Source organism: Notamacropus eugenii, chromosome 6, assembly GCF_028372415.1.
Source record: "Notamacropus eugenii isolate mMacEug1 chromosome 6, mMacEug1.pri_v2, whole genome shotgun sequence".
Classification (NCBI taxonomy): domain Eukaryota; kingdom Metazoa; phylum Chordata; class Mammalia; order Diprotodontia; family Macropodidae; genus Notamacropus; species Notamacropus eugenii.
Window position 1 is genome coordinate 153,549,666 of NC_092877.1, and position 20,078 is coordinate 153,569,743.

The window sequence follows — 20,078 nt, forward strand, 5'->3', positions numbered from 1 at the left end:
TTCCGAGCATGTGCTCCTCTAAAAGCTCTTGTGTCTAGTTAAAAGGCTTTCTTGAATACAGAATAAGTTAATTAGATTTTTTCACATATGCAATTTGTCATCATGACAAGTCTGACTGGAAAATTTATTGTACATTTTAAGAATTGGTTCTTCTTATTTACATCTTTGTCCTTTAGGTTCTTAACACTTTGTCCTTCCTGCTCTTGAGACTCCCTTCTGACAACAGATTAGGGAGAGATAGGATAGTAAAAGTTTACTGTGATAGCTATGTCTTTAATATTGTGAGAGAAGAATTATTGAAGAATAGCCTGTTATGTTGTGAGAACCTGCTGACCATGACTGATTGGTTCTTGAAGAAATATAATTTTGTCATAAGCTTAATTGATAAAAGCAAGATGTTTCTTCTGAAAGATTTTTTGGAAACAAATGTTTGCATTGTAAGATCTTCCCTTAATTTTTTGAATAAAATCAAAATAAAAGTGTGTACAAATGTTAGTGAACTACGTTATTATTGATATTTTTGGAATACTTCTAGGTCATGGGACCCGAAAGATTGAAGAATAAACATTTTCTCTGATTCCCAAGACATCTCAAACCTCTCCAAAACAGAAATTATATGTCAAAGAGAAAGCAGTTTCAGTTGCCTCCAAGGTTTAGGACACCTGGAATCCAAGAGAAGGTTAAAAAAAGTAAACAAACATGAACTTACACCTACCGTGAGCTTACTCAACAACTCTGCTCTCCCCAGCTCCAATCATGTTACTGACAAGAAGGCTGTACTAGTTAAACCAAAGACCTGACTCCATGCCCTTGTCCCGCTCCCTCTTTTCAGTGCCCCAAAGATCTGGGCTCCAGGATGATGAAATTTGCTCAGGCCAAGGCAGATCGTCACTATTGCAGTAGCACCATCCTCTGCTTCTAAAGATCTCCACAAGAGAGCCAGGAACAGAGGGAAAGGGGCAGGATACATGTTTGGACTTGAACATAGAGCTTAATGTCATACCTCATCCCCTTCCCTCTCCTTGGAGGTCGAAACTATAGAAATTAGCCCCATAATGCCAATGGGACAGTTCTCTAAACTGCCACTGTTGGACCAGAGAACTGAGAAACAAAGGGAGTGGAACAGGATATAGGGAAAGGATATTGTCAAGGCAGTGACTGAACTGCCTAGAGAAGAGAGTCCAGACTGAACCCCTCAGTTTTGATTACATGAGGAGTACAGAGGTAGAGACTAGATTAATATAGGGCTCATTAATCAGAGAATGAAGGTCTAGAGTAGACAGAGAGGATGGATAATAAAGAGAGTGAGTGTAACTCTGGAAAGTGGTGCAAAAATGAACTAAAAAATACTTAGTGAACAAGATGAGTTAAAAGGAAGAAGAGGAAGGGACAATCTACATGACTGAGAGAAAGAAAAAAGGGGGTGAGGAATTGACTATTTAGATAAAATGAGGAAGGAAAAGGAGCTAATAAGCATAACCACAAAGGGAAATAAGGAGTAGGGATTGTGGATTGGGGAGGGGAGTGAGTAAGAACAGGGACATCTTTAAAAAAGATTATGCTAAAGTAATTGAAGGAACATAGTAGTGTGTTTACAACAGAAGGAAGAAAAAATATAGAAAAAAATAGAGATAAATAGAGAGAAATATAAACCTAATTCTCATAATTTTAAATGTGAGTGGATTAAACAGTCCACTAAAATGAAAAAAGAGTGAACAATTAGATAAGGAAAAAAACCCAACACTCTGTTGCTCATAAGAAACACATTTTAAAATATATTGTAAGGAGAAAGGGAAAAACGGAATTGGGCGAATTATCTCTCATAAAAGAGGCAAGAAAAAGCTTTTTCAATGGAAGGGAAAAGGGGGGAGGTGAGAGGGATAAAATGAAGCTTACTGTCATCACATTTGGCTTAAGGAGGAAATAACATGACACTCAATTTGGTATGAAAATCTATCTTTAACTTCAGGAAAGTAGGGGAGAAGGGGACAAGTGGGGTGGGAGGATGATAGAAGTAAGGGCAAATGGAAGGAGGGAGTAATTAGAAGTAAACACTTTTGGGGAGGGACAACATGAAAAGAGAGAATAGAATAAATGGGTGCAGACTAGGATGGAGGGAAATATAGTTAGTCTTTCACAACATGACTATTATGGAAGTCTTTTGCATAATAACACATGTATAACCTATATTGAATTGCCTGCCTTCTCAATGGGGATGAGTGGGGAGGGAGGAAGGGAGAGAAGTTGGAAATCAGAGTTTTAAGAATAAATGTTGAGAATTGTTTTTGCATGCAACTGGGAAATAAGAAATACAGGTAATGTGGTATAGAAATCTATCTTGCCCTACAAGAAAAGAGAGAAGATGGGGATAAGGAAAGGGAGGGGGATGATAGAAGGGAGGGCAGATTGGGGGGAAAGGTAATCAAAATGCACTGTTTCTTGGAGTAGGGGGAGGAGAGAGATGGGGAGAAAATTTGGAACTCAAAAACTTGTGAAAATGAATGTTGAAAACTAAAATAAATAAATAAATACATTTTTAAAAAAGAAACACATTTTAAAAACAAAAACATGTGCCAAATGAAACTAAGAAGAAGGGGAAAAAACTCACTATATATTAAGTGAATCCAAAGAAGCAGAAGTTACAGTCATGCTATTTGACAAAGCAAAAGCTTTCAAAAAATATGAAAGGGGTGAAAAAGTAAGCTACATTATGCTGAAAGGAACCACATACAGCAAATCAATATCAGTGATAAACATATGCTCCTGATGTCTTGGCATCCAAATTGATAAAAGAAAAACTAAAAGCTACAAGAAGACACTCAGTAATGAGATAGTGACAGGAGACTTCAATTTCCTTCTTTTTCTCAATTTATTTATTTATTTTTAATTTTCAACATTCATTTCCACAATATTTTGAGTTTCAAATTTTCTCCCTATATCTCCCCTCTCCCCACCCCAAAACACCTTGCATTGTGATTACCCATTCCCCCAATCTATGCTTCCTTCTCACACACCCCTCCTTTCCCTTATTCCCATCTTCTCTCTTTTCTTCTAGGGCAAGATAGATTCCTATACCTCATTACTTGTATTTCTTATTTCCCAGTTACATGCAAAAACAGTTTTCAACATTTGTTCTTACAACCTCAACTTCCAACTTTGCTCCCTTCCTCCCTCCCCACCCATCCCCACCAAGAAGACAAGCAATTCAATACAGGCTACATATGTGTAGTTTTGCTAAAGACTTCCATAATAGTCATGTTGTGGAAGACTAACTATATTTCCCTACATCCTATCCTGCACCCCCCATTTATTCTGTTCTCTCTTTTGACCTTATCCCTCCCCAAAAGTGTTTACTTTTAATTCCCCCCCTCCTCTCATTTGCTCTCCCATCTATTATCCTCCCCACACTCCACTTCTCCCCTTCTCCCCTACTTTCCTGTAGTGTAAGATAGATTTTCATACCAAATTGAATGTGCCTGTTATTCCCTCCTTAAGCAAAATGTGATGAGAGTAAACTTCACTTTTTCCCTCTCACCTCTACTTTTCCCCCTCCGTTGAAAAAGCTTTTTCTTGCCTCTTTTATGAGAGATAATACGCCCCATTCCATTTCTCCCTTTCTCCTCCCATTATATTCCTCTCTCACCCCTTAATTTTATTTTTAGATATCATTCCCTCCTCTTCAACTCATGCTGTGACCTCTGTCTACTTGTGTGTGTGTGTGTATAATCCATTCAAGTACCCAAATAGTGAGAAAAGTTTCAGGTGTTATAAATATTATCTTTCCATGTAGGAATGTAAAGAGTTCAATTTTAGTAAGTCCCTTATTATTTCTTTTTCCTCTTTACCTTTTCATGCTTCTCTTAATTCTTGTATTGAAAGTCCTCTCCTCTATTTCATTGAATGACCATTTTTTCCTGTGAAGTGTTATATTCAGTTTTTCTCTGTAGGTGATTCTTGATTTTAATCCTAGTTCCTTTGAATTCTGGAATATCATATTCCAAGCCCTTTGATCCCTTAATGTAGAAGCTGCCAGATCCTGTTTTATCCTGATTCTATTTCCACAGTACTGGGATTGTTTCTTTCTGGCTGCTTGCAATATTTCCTCCTTGACCTGGGAACTCTGCAATTTGGCTATAATATTACTAGAAGTTTTTCTTTTCAGATCTCTTTCAGGAGGAGATCGGTGAATTCTTTCAATATTTATTTTACACTCTGGTTCTAGAATATGAAGGCAGTTTTCCTTGATAATTTCATTAAAGTAGTTATAGAATTTTAAAAATCCTAAAAATAACATAAGAGAGATTGAGGAAACCCCCCCAAAAAAGGAACACAAAAAAATAAGATTGTGAAAAGAAAGTCAATCAATTAGAAAAGGAGATCCAGAATCTTAAGGAAGAAAATGACTCCTTGAAAATCAGAATTGGGGAAAGTAAGGCCAGCAAGTCCATAAGAGACCAAGAAAAAAATGAAACAAAATATAGAAAAATAGCAATAAAAGAGAATGTGAAATAGCTCATAAGAAAAAACAATTTATCTGGAGAACAGATCGAGAAGATAAAAATAAGAATTATCAGACTACATGAAAGCTATGATCTAAAAAGAATCTTGATATAATAATATAGGAAATAATTAATGAAAATTGTCTTCAAGCATTATAACAAATGGGGAAAATAGAAATAGAAAAACAACTCACTGATCACCACCTAAAAGAGGTCTTATGAGGAAAGTCATAGGAATGTCACAGTTAAATTTTGAAATCTCCAGCTCAAGGACATAATATTATGAGTAATAAGAGAAAAATATTTAAATTTGGCAGTGCTTCAATTATACTCAGACTGTCAATCAGACAATTAGAAAATCTAGCATTGATAACACTATATATAATTGAAGATCAAAAGAACTAAAGTTGTGGCCAAAAATATTATAACCAGCATAATATCATACTAAGCATAAACCTGAATGGAACAAAAAGAACATCGAATGAATTGTTAGACTTTTAGGATTTTGTGAAAAAAACAACAAAGAAACTTGAAATTAATAGAAGATTTGATATAGAAGAGCCAAGAGAAATATAAGGTACAAATCAAAGACTAATTACAAGGGACTCAATAAGGAGAGACTCATTTACCTTTTATATGAGGAAATGTGAATTGTATGTCCAAGACTGTTATTAGGTATTGAGTAGTTCATAATAAAAATGAGGTTAGATCTGAGTATGATATGATTTTAAAAAGTTAAACTGTTTAGGAAAAGATAAAAAGAGTAATTATTTTATGCAAATGAGATGTGAGAGGAACTGCCACAGAGGAATTAAATGATGAAGGAGGGCAAGTAGTTCTGGAAACCTACTTTCATCAGGAATGGATTTAAGAGGGAACAAGACATATATATCTAGAAATGTATAAAAGTCTTCTAAATTCAGAATGAAATAAAATGCTAAAGGGATAGAATGGGTGAGAGTATAAGAGAGGGTTCTTTAGAGGGGTAGGTGAAAGAACAGGATAAAGAGGGATGTAGAAGGGTGTTTAGATTAATGGGAATGGGAGGATAAGAGATGGATCCTTGGGAGGGAGGGTAGGTTAAATAATAGGAGGGCAAGGTAGCAGGTAGAACTAAAGCAGAGGAGTCAGGAGGAATAGGAAATAAGAGATACACCTAAATACATAATAAAAATCGGGAGTAGAATTTGTTAGGGAAAAAGGAGCAGGTGTGGTAATCATGATCTTAGACAAAGTCAAGGCTAAAATAGATTTAATCAAATGGAAAAATAGGGAACTACACTATGTGTCAGCCATATCCACCAATGTTGTTTTGCACTATTTAAAATAACTAAATAGTATAAGGTTGAAATATTGCTGTGGTGTAGGAAATGACAAGTTGGTGGACTTAGAAAAATATGGAAAGACTTGAAGTTATGAAGGAAGAGATTATCCGGCCTCAGAGAAACAGAGGACAAATAAGTATAATTTGGTGTTACATTGATGCATATGAATGGATTTATCTATATATTTGTATGATTGTAGATACCTAAGTATGTGTATATGTATGTAAGTATATATATGTAGTATATGCATTATATATATATGCATATATCTTTGTGTTTATATGCTTATATATGTATATATTTATGTGTATATCTCTATATAAATATATCTTCACTTAACTGTAGCCTTCTGGGGGGGGGTGCAGAGGAAGGGAGAAAAAGAACAAAGTAAAAAAAGGAACAAAATAAAAAGTACATAGCAGAGCACAAAAGAAAACTTACTAGGAAGCAAAGACAAGGTGGACAATTCTCAACACAATGCATAGTATTTATTATATAGGCTTTCTTGAAACAGAATTTTATATCTGTATAATTTGAATCCTCTTACATTCTGCTGTGCACATGGAAATGCTTTTTTTTCTTTTCTTATTTTGTATTTATTTTGTTATTTAAGTTTACAATGTTTCTTTTTTCTCATTGTGTATTTAATGTTTAGTATTTAATAAAAGAGAGAAATAAAGAACAGCTTTTAAAAAGCTGGAGGAATAGACAGTGCTCACAGCTACGCTGTGCCATATATAAAAAACAGCAATAATATCAAAATTAATTTAATTATTATTAAATTAAAGTAATTATTATTAAAAATTAATTAACATTAATTTCAATGTTATACCAATTGAATCATGAGGGAGATACTTCATAGTACATTATAAAATACTAAAGAATTCATCTGGAAAAAATGAAAGATCTGGAATATAAAGAGAAATGATGAAAGCAAATAAGGCTCAAAGGGAAATAATACTTCCAGACCTCCAACTACATTATAAAGCAGAAGTTACAAAATCCATTTAGTACTGGTTAAAAAAATAGAGAGGTAGATCAAGATCAATGGAATAGACTGCATAAGGGGGAATCAGAAATAATGGAACTCAATAAGCCAATGTTTGATAAGTGGGAAACATGTTATGTAGGGATAAAAACTTATTTGAAAAAACTTCTCAGGAAGTGGTCTGGCAGAAATTAAATTTAGATAGACACTTTGCACCTTATTCTATAGTACATTCTAAATGAGTCCTGATCTTAATGTTAAAAATCACATAAGAATTAGAAAAGAAATTGATCAGATACCTCTTATAGCTTTGGGTAGATGATGTATTTTTAATCAAACAAGAGAAACAGGGATTATAAAAGATAAAATAGATAACTGATTAAGTAATATTTTCATAGTAAAAAAAATAATGCACCTAGGATAAGAAGAGAAGTGGTAAAAGGGGAAAAATTTGCATTAAATTTCTCTGATAAAATTTGGCATCCAAGATATAGAAGTAATTCTCTCTCTCCCTGTCTTTGTAAAAGTAATAGCCATTCCCCAATAGACCGGTGGTAAGAGGGTATAAACAAATAGTTCTCAAAAGAATTAGAAGTATTCATGATCACATGAAAGAATGCTTCAAATAACTAGTAGTAAGCATGCATATCAAATGATCTTTAACCTTACACAATGCAAATTGGCAGAAATGAAAAAAATGACAAAAGTCAAAGTTGTAGGAGTTGCAGAATGACAGACACATGAATGCATTGTTGGTGGAGCTATGAAATGGTATACTTATTTTGGAAAATAATTTGGAGATATGCAAATAAAGAAAATGTGCATGCCTCTGAACCAGACAGAGACTCCATTGCTAGGCTTATACCCCAAGGAAGCCATTCATCAAAAGAAAATCCCCACTTACACTAAAATATTTATAGCAGCAATTTTTGTTATAGCAAAAAAATGGAAACAAAGTAGATGTTCATCAATTGGGGAAATGACTAAACAAATGGCAGCATATAAATCTTATGAAATATTACTGTGCTATAAGAAATTATGCATGGAGGAGCCAAGATGGTGGAGTAGAAAGACACACATATGCTAGTTCCGAACCACAGCCCATAAAATACCTGTAAAGAAGAACTCCCAATAAATTCTGGAGCAGAGGAAGCCACAGAACAATGGAGTGGAGGAGATTTCTGTTCTAGAGAGCCCTGAAAAACCAACAGCAAAGATCCGTCGCGCCCCCCCCTCCACATCCTCCCCACCCGGACCTAGAGCAGAGCTCAGCTCTGCCTTGGCCACGCAGCACAGAGAGGAGTATATCCGACAAGGCTTCAGGGACAGAATCTCCAGCAGCCACACAGGTCCCTCCACCCACAGGTGCCAGAGGTCACTGAGAGAGTCTTTTCAGCTCACTGAGAGGGGAGCAGGGCATCCCCATAACTCAGGCCCCCTCGGGAGGCAGCAGCAGAGGCAGCAGCATACAAGGGTTCCCAAAGCAGACAGGAGCTCGGATCCATTGTTGAAGGTCTCTGCATAAATCCCCTGAGGGAACTGTGCCCCTTGTGGCTGCCCTGCCCCCACCTGAGCACCTGAACTTAACCTCACACTGAATAGCAGCGCTGCCCCTGCCAAAAGCCCTGAGGCTGGGAAGCAACATTTGAATCTCAGACCCCAAGTGCTGGCTGGGCAGATCTGGAGGCAAGGTGGGGGTGGAGAGGACACTCAGAAGTCAAGTCAGTGGCTGGGAAAATGCTCAGAAAAGGGAAAAAAAATAAGACCATAGAAGGTTACTTTCTTGGTGAACAGATATTTCCTCCCATCCTTTCTGATGAGGAAGAACAAGGCTTACCATCAGGGAAAGACATAGAAGTCAAGGCTCCTGTATCCCAAACATCCAGAATAAATATTCAATGGGCTCAGGTCATGGAAGAGCTCAAAAAGGATTTTGAAAATCAAGTTAGAGGGGTGGAGGAAAAACTGGGAAGAGAAATGAGAGAAATGCAAGAAAAGCATGAAAAGCAGGTCAGCACCTTGCTAAAGGAGACCCAAAAAAATGCTGAAGAAAATAACACCTTGAAAAATAGGCTAACTCAATTGGCAAAAGAGGTTCAAAAAGCCAATGAGGAGAAGAATGCTTTCAAAAGAAGAATTAGCCAAATGGAAAAGGAGGTTCAAAAGCTCACTGAAGAAAATAGTTCTTTCAAAATTAGAATGGAACAGATGGAGGCTAATGGCTTTATGAGAAACCAAGAAATCACAAAACAAAACCAAAAGAATGAAAAAATGGAAGATAATGTGAAATATCTCATTGGAAAAACAACTGGCCTGGAAAATAGATCCAGGAGAGACAATTTAAAAATTATGGGACTACCTGAAAGCCATGATCAAAAAAAGAGCCTAGACATCATCTTTCATGAAATTATCAAGGAAAACTGCCCTGAGATTCTAGAACCAGAGGGCAAAATAAACATTCAAGGAATCAACAGAACACTGCCTAAAAAAGATCCAAAAAGAGAAACTCCTAGGAACATTGTGGCCAAATTCCAGAGTTCCCTGGTCAAGGAGAAAATATTGCAAGCTGCTAGAAAGAAAGAATTCAAGTATTGTGGAAATACAATCAGGATAACACAAGATCTAGCAGCTTCTACAATAAGGGATCAAAGAGCATGGAACAGGATATTCCAGAAGTCAAAGGAACTAGGACTAAAACCAAGAATCACCTACCCAGCAAAACTGAATATAATACTTCAGGGGAACAAATGGTCTTTCAATGAAATAGAGGACTTTCAAGTATTCTTGATGAAAAGACCAGAGCTGAAAAGAAAATTTGACTTTCAAACACAAGAATGAAGAGAAGCATGAAAAGGTGAACAGCAAAGAGAAGTCATAAGGGACTTATAAAAGTTGAACTGTTTACATTCCTACATGGAAAGACAATATTTGTAACTCTTGAAACTTTTCAGTATCTGGGTACTGGGTGGGATTACACATACACACATGCACATGCACACACACATAGAGACAGAGTGCACAGAGTGAATTGAAAAGGATGGGATCATATCTTAAAAAAATGAAATCAAGTAGAGAGAGAGAAATATATTGGGAGGAGAAAGGGAGAAATGGAATGGGGCAAATTATCTCTCATAAAAGAGGCAAGCAAAAGACTTATTAGTGGAAGGATAAAGAGGGGAGGTGAGAGAAAAACATGAAGTTTACTCTCATCACATTCCACTAAAGGAAGGAATAAAATGCACACTCATTTTGGTATGAAAACCTATCTTACAATACAGGAAAGTGGAGGACAAGGGGATAAGCAGGGTGGGGGGGATGATGGAAGGGAGGGCATGGGGAGGAGGGAGCAATTTGAGGTCGACACTCATGGGGAGGGACAGGATCAAAAGAGAGAACAGAAGCTATGAGGGGCAGGATAGGATGGAGGGAAATATAGTTAGTCTTACTCAACACGACTATTGTGGAAGTCATTTGCAAAACTACCACAGATATGGCCTATAATGAATTGCTTGCCTTCCCAGAGGGAATGGGTGGGGAGGGAGGGATTAAGAGAAGTTGGAACTCAAAGTTTTAGGAACAGCTTTCGAGTACTGCTCTTGCTACTAGGAAATAAGAAATACAGGTAATGGGGTATAGAAAGTTATCTGGCCCTACAGGGCAAAAGAGAAGATGAGGACAAGGGAAGGGAGAGATGATAGAGGAGATGGCAGATTGGTGATGGGGCAATTAGAATGCTCGGTGTTTTGGGGTGGGGGGAGGGGACAAATAGGGAGAAAATTTGGAACCCAAAATTTTGTGAAAATAAATGTTAAAAGTTAAATAAATAAATTTTAAAAAAAAGAAATTATATATGTGATGAATATAGAAAAGCATGGAAAGATCTATATGATCTGATACTTTAGTAAGCCGAGACAAGAAAATAATACACAAAGTAACTTTAGCAATGTAAATAGAAAGAACAATCATACACCAAAATATCGAAAGTGAATGTCGCAAAATTACAGAGATCAAGGACTTGAATGAAGAAATATGAGAGGACACCCCCCAACCTACCAATTCATGGAAATGAGAAATTTACAAGTGTTACACAATGCACATGTTTTTGGACTTTTCAATAAATGGATGAGTGAGTTGTGGTCATTTTTTTCCTCTGAAAAATTAAATGTTATTATTATATGAGATAGCTCGCTGTAGGAAAAAGGAGAGGGATGCACGGGATAACTATGGTGATATAAGAAACAGAAGACACCACTAAAAACTTAAAAACTTATTTTTAAATAAGATATTTTGGAGGAGTCTGGACTTATGAATTTATACATGTGGGGAACTGGAAGGGGGCAGGAGCAGAATTCCCTTCATAGAGGCAGATCAGTCCTTTACCTGCACCTTATTGTCTTAAGAGTTGCCTGGGGAAGCTAAGGATTCCAGTGACTCACCAAGAATCATACATTCAGGATGTGTCTCTCCAAAGAGGAACTTGGGTTCAGGTCTTTCCAGTTTAAAGGCAGGCTCTCTACACAACAGCCTTGCTACTTTTCCTTACTGTTATTAATTATGGTCAGAAAGAATCACTATAAGAAGGTTTTATATAAAGACAGGGTTCCAAATCCCATCCTATGAACCACTTATTTAGAGCAGTATCCAGTACAATATACGTGTGTGTGTATTTCAGTATAACAGTATAATGAATTTACTTGACTTAACACTGATTAACATAAATTGCAAAAGTGATGATAGCAATCATCCTGTATCACACAATCTAGCACTTGATTACAAAATCATTTGAATAGGGAGGAATCATGAACAACCGGAGGCAAGGCAGGGATCAGGAAAAGCTTTTCCTAGGAGATGGACCCCTGGATATTTTGAAACTGCAAATTATAATGTTTAAAAAAAACTACCCTACACTTCTTTTTACTACTAAATATTCTAAGGTAGTATATTTGCTCTTTGTACATTAATTAAAGTTTTGTCTCAATGTTTTGCAAAAAAAATAGATCTGTGTTTACCATATAGTGATGTAGCTGTTGCATCTTTTAAGGAATCACTATGTTTTTCCCATGAAGAGCAGGCTGTGACTGGACCGACTGAACAACAACAATGCTTGTTATTTTGTATACAGTCGCCAGCTGTTCTGTTGTTAATGCTGTGTTAACACTGTTAACACTGTGATTCAAGCATCTCTTCTTTCTTGTGTGCCATACTAAAGCTCAATCTTATATATGGAAAGGGATTGAATTCTCCTAAACTATTGAGATGGAGCATACATTCTAACTCATGACTTTACATTTGAAAAATAATAAAAAAATGCAAGTTACTTTTCCCTTTTCTAAAATTATATATCCCAGTTAAAATACTTTTTTGATATCGTGGTGTTCTTTATTATATGATATCATGTTTAAGTTCTAATCTAATGCTACTATATTTAAGGTGGAAGAGACCATAGGGGTTGCTTAACTAATCAGTTTGTTTTATGGATGAAAATTGAGATCTAGAGGGGTTAAGAGATTTACCCAAGGTCTAGAATGAGGACTACAGTTCAGATCTCTTGTCAAGCTCAGTGTTCTTTGATAGATTCATTAAAGTGAAGCAAAGAGACCATATTTTTACATAAAGTTTTAATCCCTTTCTTAAAGATCCCTCATTTTTTAAAAGTTTAAATAGCAGTTTGGGTGAATCAGAATATCTATGTAGACTGGGTTTATGCATGGTCTTGTTTTGGGGGTTGCTGAAATACTGCAGAATTATCTCAAAGAATCTTTTACAAAAAATTCAGCCAAGTGGAACATAGTTTATTAGTTTTAGAGATTACTTTTAGGTCAACAGATCAATCCTGTGAATGAAGTGTTGTCTCTTCAAGTAATAAGGACTAGACTTGGAATCAGAAGTTCTGTGTATGTCATTTCCTTGCCATTTAACCTTAAGCAATTCCCTTCAACTCTCTAAGCCTCAATTTCCTCATCTGTAGAAAGGGATAATAATAATACTTGGATAACCCACTGCATAGGTTTGTGGTAAGAAGAGAACACTATAAACCAAAAGGCACTATGCTATTATAATGATTGGTTATATCTTTTTCCATTACTAAAGCCCTGCTCTGGTTCTTCATCATGATAACCCTACGTTCTTAAAGATTATATTAACAGGGCCAGGCTCTTTAAAATTCTGCCAAATTGAGTATATCTGATGAAAGTGGGAGACAACCTAAATATGTTCAGAGAGGGTTATAGAGGGCAGGGATTATATTGTTTCTTTCTTCACAGTCTCAGGGCCTCCCACAAAACATGGCACTTGATAGGTACTTGATAAGCAGTTTTTGAATGAAAAATTAATTTCTAAATATTTGGCCACCAGGTGTTAAATTTTTTTGTTACAGTGACTTATGGAATTATTGACATACAAAGGCATAGAAGGCTTATGAAAGAAACCTTTACCAAATGAATTCACAAATCTTTTAAACTATTAGGGAACTATGGATATATTTCTTCCTTGTCTTTTTTCTTTTCCTTCTTATTTTCTTTTCTAATATGAAATTGGGATGAATGTTTAGTGATGACCAACCACATCACTATCATTAACCTGAATACATATTTATTACTAGATGTTAAGCTTCATGAGAGAATTGATCATATCTTATTGAATAATCGCTAAAATTGTATTGCACTTACTGTGTGCCAGGCATTGTGCTAAGTACTTTACAATTTTTATCCACGCTAGGAATCTAGGGGCTATTATTATCCCTCATTTTGCAGATTGGGAAACTGAGACAAATAGGGGTTTGAGAAACTCAAACAAGTGACTTGACTAGGGTCACACAGCTAGAGTGTGAGGTTGGATTTGAACCCAGGTCTTCCTGACCCCAGGCCACCTAACTGAATATAATAGTATGCCTAGAAAATAGTAAGTCAATGCTTGTTGCATTAATTTTGCTTATCCTATGAATTTACTACTTATATAACATTGCTTAGGAACTCTTCAAAGATAAACTCTGTAAAGATTTTTCTAATCTTAAATTTAAAGAACACTCTTCTGAGAGGCCAGATAATCCTATAAGTGTGTGTGTGTGTGTGTGTGTGTGTGTGTGTGTGTGTGTGTGTGTGTGTGTGTAAGGGTTGTTTGTATGGTTTTTGTTATTGTTTTTTGAGTTTGGACATATGATTTCATCAGTGTAGAAACTCCCTCTCCCTCCGCTGGTATAAATCAACAATTTGTCTGTAAAACTTAAATTTAATGAGATACCTGAGGAACTCAGTGGTTGAGTCACTTGTCTATACTTGTCTATACTCACCTAATTTATATGTATCAGAAACAGAAGTTGAACCTAGGTCTTCCTGACTGCAAGACTAGATATTTGTCACTTCAACATGCTGTCTCTCTAATCCACTGGTGTCACGGTCCTCTTTGAAACCAAAGGACAAAAACAACCTGCTTAGTCTGTGCTGCCTGAATGAGGATCCAGCCAGTTGGATAACTCAGCTCATCCTCTCCCTCCCCTCTCCAAAGGAAGGTAAATTTTGAAAGCTGCCCAGTTAACTTTGGGTTTACTGGTTAGGTTTCTTTCTTTCATTTTCTTCCTTACTCTCTCCTTCCCTCACCCCCTTATCTTCCTCCTCCCTTATCTTCTGCCCTCCCTCCCTCCCCGCTCCCTCCTCGCCCCCTCCCCGCTCCCTTCCTCTCTCCCTCCTTCCCTCATTTCCTTTCTCCCTGCTTCCCTCCCTCCCTCCCTTCTTTCCTTCCTTCCTTCCTTCCTTCCTTCCTTCCTTCCTTCCTTCCTTCCTTCCTTCCTTCCTTCCTTCCTTCCTTCCTTCCTTCCTTCCTTCCTTCCTTCCTTCCTTCTTTCCTTCCCTCAAAGACCAAACTTTAAACCCATTTCACTCTGGAGCTCATAGACTGCACAACAACAGGTCCCTGCCCAAGCACCACTTCATGGCTAGATTTTGGGACCTCCTGGCTCAGAGTGAATTTAAATAGTAACTGTTTCTCTTTGGCCAACCAACCCTGAGGATCTTCGCCTCCCAATTTGACTTTTTTTTTTTTTAATTAAAGGGGCCATCCCTTGACTGACCTGTTAAAGAGGCCTATTCACTGAATGGGTGTTACCTCAGTCAAAGTAAGAACCTGAAAAGACCTTAGCCTAAAAGGTCAGGTCCCATTGCATCCTGGGCCATCTCCAGTTATCCTGATGAATATCTGGCCACTGGACCCAGATGGCTCTGGAGGAGAAAGTGAGGCTGGTGACCTTGCACAGCCCTCCATCACTCAAAACAAAGTCAGCTGCAAGTCACGTTATCATCTCCCTGATGTCATGGTCTTCTTCAAAAACAAAGAACAAACACAACACAAAGGTTCACCTATGAGTGATATTCGTGCAGCATCATCCTGTGGCCTTTATCTCTTGCGCAATGTCTCACCACTCGGATATGATTCTAGGATTTTTTTTTTCCTTTCTTTAAAGCAATGATTAGAAGTTTTCTAATGGAAACCAGCACTGTATCAATGGAGTGATGCAAGAATACATGGTGAGATAGTCCAAATGTTTCTAGGAAACTGTTAACCATCACCTATGTAATTCATAGGTAATTCAGTCACCTATGTAATGCCTCTTTAGACTTCATAATTATTCTAAAAAGTGACTAAAACAGTTTTAGCCTCAGGTTATCAGGATTTTCTTTAACGAATGAATTTATGAGAAATCGAAGAAATATATTCACTGTTGCAAACCATTATTTTGACATATTTTTATCTTTATTGTTATCCCTTCCACATCATGACTTTCCCTATCATGGCTTTGATATATTGAAGGTCAGTATAAGAAATTAAATGGAAATTTAGGGGGAGTGTTGTGGAAGTCATGGACAACACGTGAAGGCCAGCCGACCATACAGAAAATGTTTAGAAACTGAAATGCAACACACACACACAAATTACGTAATATCAACATTTTATCTTTCAATACCATAATAATACAGATTTCTTCTCTGGTATGGAAAGAGGGCCAAAACCTTTCACATGGACTTTCCAGATTGCAGGGGTACTACATCTCTAACTCCCATAATGTGCAAGGGATAGCAGTTTGTATTTTCTAAGCATTCATGTTTTTTATATTTTATATATTTATTCTGTAAGTACATTCTATAAAATATATATTTATATACTTATACTATGTATATACTACATAAGTAAGTATATTTTATATACTTACTCTTGTATTTTTATACTAAGCACTGTAAAACTATAAGGGCTAAGTGCAAGGGGACCATTCATAAAATTATCATAACCTGAGGTTGTAAAGGCATTGCCCATTTATATTCCATCTGGTGCCATAAAAGTGCTATGAATTATTCAGGATATTAACAAAGTCAATTTTGAAATGCAAACTGATTGCATCATTGATTAATCCTATAAACAGCAACGCTACTGCTGTGCTAATTTGTCTGTTTATGAGCACATGTTTTTGCTTTTTCATTACAAATGAGCATGCATAATAATAAGCTAGCCTTTCTAAGGAACTCTTTCAATTTAAATATACGTATATATATATATATATATACACACACACATAAAATAACCGAATTCTTGAGAGCTTAGCATTTGGATGTGCAGAACATGGCTAAAGAGAGACAACCAATAGCAAAGAGAGCTGAGCTTGGAGCCAGGAGGAGATCTGGGTTCCAAGGGCAACTTTACCACAGTTATAGCACCATGGCTCAGTTACTTTGCCTTATTAGGCTGGAGTTCTCTCCTCTGTAAAATGGGAAGATAACCATCTCTTACCTCACAGGGTTGCTGTACTATCATAGGACCAGTTAATTTTAGAACTGAAAGTAAACTCAAAATTCACCTAAGCCAAGTCAAATGGGAAAATGTGTAGTATCAGTCAGTCAATCAAACCAACATGGGCTAAGCACCTCTTAGGTGCTTAATGAGATCTTGCAGTGTCTCCCAACCAGCCAAAAGCAAGGTATTCTACTGTATATATAGATGTTGACATAAGAGGTATAGGAGGCTGAGTTGGATTTCTGTCCTAGCTGTGATTTGTTTTGATTAAATTCCTTAGACAGAAGCCTTTTTTTTTTCAATTGTTCTTTCTGCTCTGAGTGGAGTAGGAAAAGATTCTGGTCCACAGAAGAGTCACTGGCATAATCTCCTGGACACAATAAAGAGGCACTCTGAAAATGAGGAAGGAGAAGCATTTGGTCTTGAAGGGAACAAAAGACAGAATCATATGAAGTAATTCCAGTCTCTCAGAGAAAAGAGCATTTCCAGGAAAGAGTAATTTTCCAAGGCTGCAATGACACTACTCAAAATAGGTCAAACTCAGGGTGATATGTAATGGGAAAAAAAAGTTTCTGGGTTGACTGTCAGCAGTATGTTAACTTCAGTCTGTTTTGTAGTTCTAGGAAGACAACCGGAGATGCCAGGGAAGGTCTCTTTGTGAGCCCAACAGCGTAGCATAAGGCTCAGATGCTCGCCTGATGTGGATTCAGTCCTTAAGTGTCAGGCCTCCTAATTACCATATCAAACACAGGGGGATCTCCTGGTAGGTGAATCCTTGGGGTCTGATACATGTTTGCATTAGGGCAATAACTTTATTCATCAGGTTCTTATTTATTTTGAATGAAACTATTTTATAACATTAGCTAACTAAATTCTCCCTTGGATCCAATGAGAACTGAGTTAAAGGCAGATGTAAAAAAGATTCACTTTATAGTGAATTTTATATTGTTGCAAAAGTGTTCAAAGGTCTGGACTAGGTAAAAGGTGTGATGTATTTTTCGTACAGAAGAACAAAGTGGATGTAATGTGATTTAAATGGGTTTGACTCCATCAGAATGTGGAAAATGATCTTTATGAGTAACATTTCATAACTCCAGCTACCCCTTCTTAGGGTGGGGAATGGGATGGACACTGTTCTTTCTCTCTGTGTCTGTGTCTGTGTCTGTGTCTGTGTCTGTGTCTCTCTCTCTGTCTCTCTCTCTCTCTCCCCCTCTCTCCCTCTCCATACACTTCTTGGTTATTCATATTTAAAAGTTCTCCTTGGTTTTTGAGGTTTTTGTTTATTTTGTGCACGTAATTCTTACACATTTAGTTATTTAAATTTCAGTATACAGAAGATTAGAAGCAACAAACCAGAAGGGAGTTAAAGGAGGCAGACATGAATCTAGTAAGGAAAGTGATAGCTAACCATTTGACACTGGATAAGAGAGAATAGCTAAAAATTAGATATTCCATTATGTGGCTGCAGAGTGAAAATAGAGGGCATTTACGTCAATACCCCTGAATTAACCAGAAAAAGTTAAATTGTATTCAGTGTTTTCTGTATTGCCTTACTTGTTGTGATTTGTGCACACCAAGTGATGTTAAAGATACCATTCAGGTCAGAAGACTTGAATTGTTAATTATGAGGGGGAAGGCTAAGTGGTGGCCAGCCTGTATCTTGTGTTGGTATCCATGAAAGGACAAGAGGAAGGCCTCTCGTACCCTGGGTTGGTGTTATGTGGAGGTTCTATGGCAATCCACAATACCATTCTTTCTGATGCAATGGAGAACCATGAGACTTTACCATCTTCCTGCCACTGCTTCCTGAGATCCTTCAGGATCTATGCTCTAAAGTTCTCTGGGCCCCATTTCTGCACCTTCAGAACTTTAAGCTTTTTCACTGGACCCAAAGCTGAATGTCTGTGGGTGAGCACCTTGAGTGCAGCGGCTGTTGCACGTTTTCTGTTTGTATCCCTAGAACTTAGAACAATGTTTGGAACAGTAAACTCTTAATATTACTTTTCATTCATTATGGTAAGACGCTTACAAGAATAGTGTACTATCCTAAAATGTGGTGGGGTTGCAATCTACATCAAGGAGGGAGTAGCCACATCAATGGGATATCAGATTAATATGTATGTTTATACACATATATGCATACATATAATTTTTCTAAAATGCATTGTAGACTTTCCTCTTTTCTTAAACAAGAGATATGTGTGTATGAATATGTCTATATGCACATATACACATATACCTATCAAGTTATATCTATGTGTGTATATATGTATATATATATATATCACATATGCCTTTGTAGATAGCTGTATCTACATATATACATACATACTCATACCTACATATATATGCACACACACATTATAAAGTATATTTTTAGAAAATAAACCTATTATAAAATGGCTAAAATAAAACAATGTTTGATGCTTTAGGACCAAGCTAGAGTTTCTGAGAAAAATTCATATATGTGGGAAAATTCAGTTCCAAGGGATACAAGATGATACTTGCTGCATTTAAACCATCATGGTTTATAATCTGACACTTTTATGCATGTAAAATTCACTAAACAAAACAAAAGAAGACAAAGTAGGAAGGATGAAAGGTGCCATAGTTAAGAGCCAAGCTACTGGAATGCACTTGGGTTGAAATTAGACTTTATTTAAAAATGATTTTCTGGGGAATTTGTGAATTTCCTTCCATATGTTATCTCCATTAGAGTTACAATTTGGAGTTTGTACATTTGGCTCAGTTAATGAAGTTAAGAATATAAGAAAGGATACTTTTTCATCCATCCACTATGTTCTTGTGCTTTCGGGCATATAATGACTGCCTAGTACATGCTGTCCTGCTGGAATTGAGTGCAGTCCTCCAACTGACAGGCCAAGCAGGTCATGAAAACTCGAAAAGTGGTTCTCCAGCTGTAGGAGAGAATCAAAGCTACATCAAGTACTCAAAACAGAAGGAGGGAAAAAAAATTTCAAAACATTTCAGTATTAACTTCATAATCTTCTTGTCACTGCACTGAAGTGTGTTCTCTCATTTTAAAGCAGCCAAGTTCCTGAAAAAGATTATGAAATTTGTCCGAAGGACTAGAAAGGAGCAATGAGGTGGGATAAAAAAACAAGTTTCTTGTAACTTCTACTGAATCCAGTCTAGTGATATGGTCACAAAGGAGGGGGCAGAAGGGGAAAGAGTATGTTCACAAAGCAAAATCATAACAACTAAGAAACTTACTTTTAAATAAATGAGCTAGCCAAAAGGTATGTGTCTACTAGTGTTAGAAAGTTCTGTAGAGTAGCACATGCTCACATACATACACACATATCTCATCATGATAATAACATAGCAAGAGTACCAACAAAACTTTGTCGTACAAGTTATAGTCTCATGCTGGATGGCTGCTGATGGTCACAGAGTCCCAGAAGTGGAGGGGAACTTTTGGTCAACTAATCCAAGTCTTCTGATCTCTTCCATTTCTCCTTTACAAAC